The sequence below is a fragment of the Camelus bactrianus genome, chromosome 5 (genome assembly GCF_048773025.1).
Source record: "Camelus bactrianus isolate YW-2024 breed Bactrian camel chromosome 5, ASM4877302v1, whole genome shotgun sequence".
NCBI lineage: Eukaryota > Metazoa > Chordata > Mammalia > Artiodactyla > Camelidae > Camelus > Camelus bactrianus.
In genome coordinates, this window is record NC_133543.1 from 77,492,130 (window position 1) to 77,500,093 (window position 7,964).

Sequence of the window (7,964 nt, forward strand, 5' to 3'; positions counted from 1 at the left end):
CATAGTGAACCGTGGCTTCCAGTGTGTTCCCGCCATAGAGGACCACGAAAATATCGCGAGGTTTCTTAGAGAACGAAACGGGATTTTACGCGAGTAGGCTGCACAGCTATATGAAAGGGAAAAACTTAGCTTTTTATTATTGTTTTTTTTAAAGCTCCCGTATATAATGTATTTTACCTTTCGAGAAGTGCGGAGCTGTCTCGTCTGTTTGCCTCAAGCATGTGGAATTTGGGAAATGCTAGCCGCTAGACTTTCCTCCCTGGATAGCGCTACCTTGAAGTCCTCTGAATAACACCATAACTGTCACTGTGTATGCGAAGACTCGTAGTAGTTCTCTTCTCTTTGGCCAGACTGATTTTTAGCATCGCTGTCTTTCATCGATGTAGGCCTTTCCCGCAGGGAGTTTAGGGTATGTATTTAGATTTCATGTCCTTGTCTTAGTGTAATTTGCTTTTCTGGGACTGATTTAAATACAATTATTCCACAAGTTTGGCTTCCAATAGGAGTAAAATTTCCTTCGCCACTTTCCAGGCCATGTATGAGGATTGCTTGTGAATGTTCATTTGCAAGCTGCTGAAAGTTATGGAATACTAAGTATCTTGATTTTCTCAAGCAGCTCTACAACCTGGGATCAAAAAGAATGAAAATCCTGGACTGAATAGCAGAAAAGATGAAACTGGGAAAAAGTCAAGGAATAAGGGAATGGGAGGGAAAGTGTAGCTCAGTGGTAGAGTGCTGCACTTAACATTAGCATGCAGAAGGTCCAGGGTTCAATCCCCAGTCCCTCTGTTAAATAAATAAGCCTAATTATCTCCCCCCACCAAATAAATAAAAACAAAAATATTTTTTAAAAGGATAAGAAGGTAATCTAGAGTACAGACAAGAGCATTGTTGATTAGAGCCATTGGATCCAGTGTGTTCAGGGAGGCAAGAGAAACCGAACCAGCTTGATAAGGAGAAGGGGTGGGTGGGTAGGTGGAAGAAGTGGAAGCACCATGTCTGTTTATAGTGTTATATAATTTAACAATTTTTTTTTTGTCTAGCCTTCTTATTGGAAGTGCCATCTTCTAGGGAGTGCAGTCTGTATCTTACACTTAATTCTATCAAAACAGGGTATCATACTTGCTAGTCATGAAGTAGGCTCTCATTAAGTAGTTCTTAAACATTTAATGAACTAATGTTTTCAAGAAGTAAAATTATTTTACTTACATCTAAAGCTTGCATCCTTTACACAAGGAAGAATGAAACCAGTTATTCAGCGAGAAACATCATTACTGTGGCATCTCCTAGAAGTTGTCTTTGCACGTTGTAATTTATGTAATTAGCTCTGTGATGCATTAGTCAGGGGTTCAGAGATGCTTCTGATTTCAGATTTGGATCTTGGCCAAATACAGTAATTATCTGAAAATTCCCTGTTACAAGAGAAAAACAAGAGATTCAGTACTTTATTAAACAAAGTACTAGGTCAAGTGGAAATAGCACAAAGTATGAGGAGGAGAATATGGGAGAGTTTAGATATCCCAGAAAAAGGGCTTATAATTTTACTAGTGGCTTAAGATGATGAAATGACAAAAATAAACATGGTTCTTTGGTTCTCTCCCCATCCTCCAGCCCCATCTTTGTCCCAGCTAGAATAAGCTCCATGAAAATTTATTTCTGGATCAGTACTAAGCTAGTATCTGGTGTATAGTAGGGGCTCCATAAATATGTACAGTGAATGAGTAAATGAATGACTGGAATTAATGAATGATGGGATCCAATTATTTCAAGGTGCTAAGAGAACCTCCAAGTAATTTTTAAGACCCACTGAAACTAGTAAAAGATTTGCTTTTACTCAGACCTCCCGTGTGCCTTGTAACAGGAAGGAGATTTTCTGGATCTTTCATGTAGTTCACGTAGTGAATATCTTTCATGTAGGTAACAAATATCTCTACTCTCTGCCAGGCATTCTTACAGGCACTAAGGATATAGCAGTGAACAAAATATGGAAAAACCTCCATACTTCATGGAACTTATATTCTAGTAAGAGGAAACAGAAAATACATAACTATTTAGTATATTAGATAATATAGATGCTATGGAGAGAAATAAAGCAGGAGAGGAAAATGTTTTAAGATAATTAGGAAAGGCCTCATTGAAAAGGTGACATTTGAGTAAAAGAAGATACCTAGAGGACAAAAGGCAAACAGAACAACAAATTCAAATACACCAAGGCAGAGAGGATGTGGAGAAAAGGGAAAATAAGAGTAACATTTACCTCATAGAGATGTTGTGACTATCAAATAAGATAATATTTTTGTTTGATGTAACTTAGTGCTCAGTAAATGGACTTTTTTTTTTTAACTTTGCAATTCAAATAGACCAGAGGAGGGAGGTATCAAGGAAGAAACTAAAGAAATATGGAATAAAATTGACCCTGTCTGCTTCCACTAAGGGTCAGCATACACACCACATCCTACAGATAGGAAACAAACTGGCACACAAACCACTTTGCACACTGAAAAAAAAAAAAAACAAAACCAAAACAAAACACCACAATACCAGGGTCTAGTTCTGAGTCCTAAACTAAGTGAAACCTTGAGCTTTTCTTAAATTACTGACTCTCAAACAAAAACGACTCTATCCCTGACTTTTGCAATGCTAACATTGGAGGATATGGCGAAAGCTTTACAGATAAGATAATCATGTGGGAAAACTGCTATTTTCCCTCTACAGACTGTTAACTTGATAACTGTGGTAACTTTATGAGTATTTTCCTTTTAATACATGTTTGTACATTTATTCTGTTTTGTGGTGAGCAAGCCTTTTGAATACTGGCCTCCTTAATAACTTTCTAGGCAAATACATTTTTTTTTTCTAAGTGACTTTCTCTTTTAGTCTTCTTTTGGCAGTTTTAGAGATTTCACCGAAAATTCTGGGTGTATTTTATCTATCAGATCTGAGTACACTGCATTGCCAGAGAAGGGAACCAGTAGGCTATTTTCATCTAGACATAATCTTCCTGATTCCTGAGTTCACTCTCATGTGGCAATAGAGCTTTACTCTGATTAAACCTCTTTCTGTGTTTCTGGTTCTATGTTTTGTGGCCAAGTCTGGATGTAGTTCTGGTTTTGATTTGTGCACAATTGCTGGTGGCAGAAACATGGAATCTGGCATTTATTTGTTTGCTTGTTTATGATATGACTATTTAGTCTATGCCAGATGGCAGACAGATACAAGGAATTTGGTCACGATTGGATAGCAGAAGTCAGAGTATCCATCTGTTTATGGTTTTTTTTTTTTTTTTTAATTATTGTTTGTTGGTTCGCCTTTTTTTTTTTGTCCTGGCACTCTGTGTTGTTTGTCTTGTCTGAGGGTCATTATGAGTCAAAGAACTAAAAATATTTTATGTATCTGTGAATAGAAAACAGATTTTTGAGATTTGGAACTGCTATAAGCAACTGGTGAGTATTGTGCTCTGTGTTTCAACCCTTGGCTGAAGTTAGAGAACCATGCCTACTGGTTTTTTGTTTGTGTGTATAAATGAAAAAAGCCTTTTCCCTCCCTGCAAAAGAAAAGTAGCTAGCCTTTATAATGATTAGCTTATACTTCTGTATCTGTGGCTAACTACCCTCTCTCTGAAAACTACTGGAGATTAATTGGTCATAAAAATCTGTCATTGGTATTCAATCAAGAAGATCACCATCAAAGGGGAGAAAATGTATACAAGGAAAGAAAAAATTGGATTTCTTTTCATATGATGTATGGTTAGTAATTTGACCTTGCCCAAAGAGAGAGAAGAAGACCTTCACAATATTTATCCAGTGGGATTTCAGAATTGCTATGGCCCAGTGAGTACTATGTGTCTTCAGTTCTTCCTTGTTCTTTTTTTTAAATGGAGGTACTGGGATTGAACCCAGGACCTCATGCATATGTGCTCTACCACTGAGCTATTTCCTTCCCCACTTCCTTGTTCTAAATGAGAATGTTTTTCCCAGTCTTCCTGTGTTCCCTGCATTACCAATGGATGTGGGTGTGTCTTGGTGAATTATTTGTCTTTTCAATTCATAGGTAACCAGATCATAAAGAGTCATATCTGAGCCTGAGGAAGAAAACAACATCACCTGGAGAGCATGAACTTTGAGCTGGATATATTACCTTGGGCTGTCCTCTTTGGGGATGGAAAAAGCATATCTGTACAAAGAAAAAATAGTAAACAAAACATATGGTAACAAAAGGAGCTGACAGTGCCACAGTCTGGCTAGATGGCCCGCACTCTGTCTATGGAGTGTGTATCTACTTTTACCTTAACCTGAGCACCTAACCCCCACACCTTGTGGGCTTTCTCTTGCCTTCTGAAAGAGCCTACACTCTAAGCAGTATTCATCTCTCTAAATAAATCTGTCTTTACTCATCTGTGTCTTGCCCTTGGAAAGCCTCGCAAGAGATTGAATTATAGGCTTATTTAGCCCTTTTTAAAAAAAGCATACTATTTTTTTAAGTTTAAACTAATATATATATATTTGGGGTGTGTGTGTGTGTGTGTGTGTGTGTGTGTGTGTGTGTGTGTAGAGGAGGTAGTTAGGTTTATTTATTTATTTTTAAAGGAGGTACTGGGGATTGAATCCAGGACCTTGTGCATGCTAGTCATGTGCTCTACCATTTGAGCTGTACCCTCCCCCCTAAACTAATTTATTTATTTATTACTTTTTGGGAGGTGAGATTATATAACTTTTATTTTCCTCCTTTAAAAATTTTATTATTTATTGAAGTGTAGTTGATTTACAATGTTAATTTCAGGTATACAGCAAAGTGATTTTGTTATCCATATCCATACATAAATATACATATTTTTCAGATTCTTTTCCACTATAGCTTATTATAAGAAACGGAATATAATTCCTTGCGCTATATAGTAGATCTTTGTTGTTTATCTATTTTATATATAGTAGTGTGTATCTGTTAATCCCAAACTCCTAATTTATCCCTCTACCACCTGCTTTCCCCTTTGGTAACCATAATTTGTTTTCCATGTCCATGAGTCTATGTCTGGTTTGTAAATACAATTTGTACCTTTTTTAAGATTCCACATATAAGTGATATCATATGATATTTGTCTTTCTCCACCTGACTGACTTCACTTAATATGATAATCTCTAGGTCCATTCATATTGCTGCAAACAGCATTGTTTCATTCTTTTTCATGGCTGAGTAATATTACACTGTGTATATGTGTGTGTATATATATACACCACATCTTTATCCGTTCATTTCTTGATGGACATTTAGGTCATTTCCATGTCTTGGCTATTGCAAATAGTGCTGCTATGAACATTGGGGTGCATGTGAAAAGAACACTGTTTTTATGTGATAGAACAAATGACAGGCCAATAGCAGTTTTTCAGACTTGGAAATATAGCAGACATTGCCTCAAAAAATGAACAGATGAGCCTAACATTTAATAAAAACAATTGACAATATTTGTTGTCAGTGACAAAATTTGAGCCTTCACACATAAATTAGCATTTTGGAAAAACTAATTATCACTGTGAATTTGACAGTTTCCCAATACTTAAAGACTTTTTCTGATAAATCTGTGAAAACAATGAGTGTGATATTTAGATATTGTATAATGAAATGTGTCAATATTTAGTAGCTCTGCATAACTCAGTGAATCAGTGTTTTCTAAATGACCAATCCATGATGTTACAAAATTATGCATGGGTAAAAGGTCTATCCAAAGTGCAAGATAGACCAATGGATTTTTTTATGTAACAGGGGATAAAAAGTTCATTGATATGGTTTCAAGTTCCACATTTCAATTAAGAAACTATACTTGTCAAGTCTGGGTGTGCTATGAACAAAAGTATTTACAATTATATGAAAAAGCTATTAAAATAGTCCTCCTCTCCTCCCCCAATTACATGTCTGTATGAGGCTGAATTTTCTTTACGTATTTCAACCAACTGCAACCAAGATGGCAACAACTGAATGAAGAAGTAGATATAACTATCCTGCTGTTTTCTATTACTCAAGCATTAGCAAAATTAAAGACATTTGCAAAAAATGAAAAACACTGCCACTTTACTCACTAGCTTTTATTGTATTTGGAAAACATGGTCATTTTCATATAAGTATGTTATTTATGCTACTATGTAAAGGACTTATTATTTTTCAATGAATTAATACATACTTAAAATTTTTCTCAGTTTTAATTTTGTTTTTGTTAGTGGAAGTATTGGGGATCAAACCCAGGACCTTGTGCATGCTAAGCATGCCCTCTACCACTGAGCTATACTCTTCCCACTTAGTTTTAATTTTTAATATGGTAAATATCAATAGATATAACACACATAAACAAAAGCTCTTTGGGGTCTTCAATAAATTTAAAAGTTTAAAGGAATCCTGCGACAAAATGTTTAGAAACTGCTGCTCTAGCTTATTTCAATTTACTCTTTGGATTTCAATTTAGATGTTATTTTATATTTTTGGAAGCTTTTTCATGACCATTCTGGTTGTATGTGAGGGTCTTGTATGCTCCATTAATAATACCCAAACTTCACTTACTAGCAGCTCTTTTCAGGGCCATTGTATTTTTTGTTTTTGCTTTATATATGATGGTTTTATTGAGATATAATTAACTCATCACACAGTTCACCTATTTAAAGTGTGTAAGTTTTAGTTTTGTAGTATATTTACAGAGCTGGGCAGTCACCAATCAACTTTAAAGCATTTTTCATCACCCCCAAAAGAAGCTGTGCCCTTTAACAGTCACTCCTCATTTCCCCTCTAACCCTCCAGCCCTAGTAGAATGCTAGGACAATAGCCCACTAATGCATTATCTGTTGCTATAGATTTGCCTATTCTTGATATGTCATTTAAACAGAATATCCTTTGTGACTGGCTCCTTTCACTTAGCATAATGTTTTCAAGTTTCATCCATGTTGTATGAATACTTCATTCCTTTTTATAGCCTAATAATATTCCATTGTATCAATATACCACTTTTGTTCATCCATTAGTCACTTGATGGACATTTAGGTTGTTTTCTTTTTTTGCTATTATGAATAATGCTACTGTGAACATTTGTGTACCCATTTTTATGTGAACATATGACATTAATTCTCTTGGGTATATACCTAGGAGTAGAATTGCTGGGTCATGGTAACTTTATGTTTTAACATTTTGAGGAACTGCCAAAATGTTTTTCAAATGAAATGTTTTCCAAAGCATTTTATGTTCCCACTAAGTAGTGTGTGAGGGTTCCAATTTCTTCAGATCTTTGTCAGTACTTGTTATCATTTGTCTTTTTGATTATGGACACCCATTCTAACACATCTGAAATGATGTCTCATTATGATTTTAGTATATGTTTTCCTGGTGCCTAATGATGCTGAGCATCTTTTCCCGTCCATTTGTATACATACTTTGGAGAAATTTCTATTCAGATCTTTGTCCATTTTTAAGTTGAATTTTTTTATTATTGAATTATAATAGTTCTTCATGTATTCTGAATATTAGACTTTTATCAGCTATATTATTTGCAAATATTTTCTCCTATGCCTTAGGTTGTTTTTTCAACATGAAAGATAAAAGTTTTTAATTTTGATGAAGTCCAATGTATTTTTGTCTGGTTGCTTGTGCTTTTGGTGTCGCATCTAAGAAGCCACTGCATAATCCAAGGTCAGGAAGATTTATACCTACGTTTTATTCTAAGAGTTTTATAGTTTTAGCTCTTACATTTAGGACTTTCATCCATTTTCAGTGAGTTTTTCAAAAGTTGTGAGATCATGATCCCAATTCATTCTTTTGCATATGGATATCCAGTTGTCCCAGTAGCATTTATTGAAAGTCCTCTTTCACTATTGAATTGTCTAGGTATTCTTGTGGAAAATTAATTGATGTATGAGGGTTTATTGATTTATTCTGGAATCTCAGTTCTCTTTCATTTATCCTTATGCTCTACGCTTTTATACTTTAAAGAA

The 7,964-nt window shown here is 35.1% G+C and overlaps 1 long non-coding RNA gene across 1 annotated transcript; it reads left to right on the forward strand.

Moving 5' to 3' along the window:
• Positions 1-52: 52 nt before the first annotated feature.
• On the forward strand, positions 53-4,393 carry LOC141577651 (uncharacterized). Its single transcript, XR_012506886.1, has 2 exons — positions 53-409; positions 4,051-4,393. It is a non-coding gene; the product is annotated as an uncharacterized LOC141577651 (long non-coding RNA).
• Positions 4,394-7,964: the final 3,571 nt, after the last annotated feature.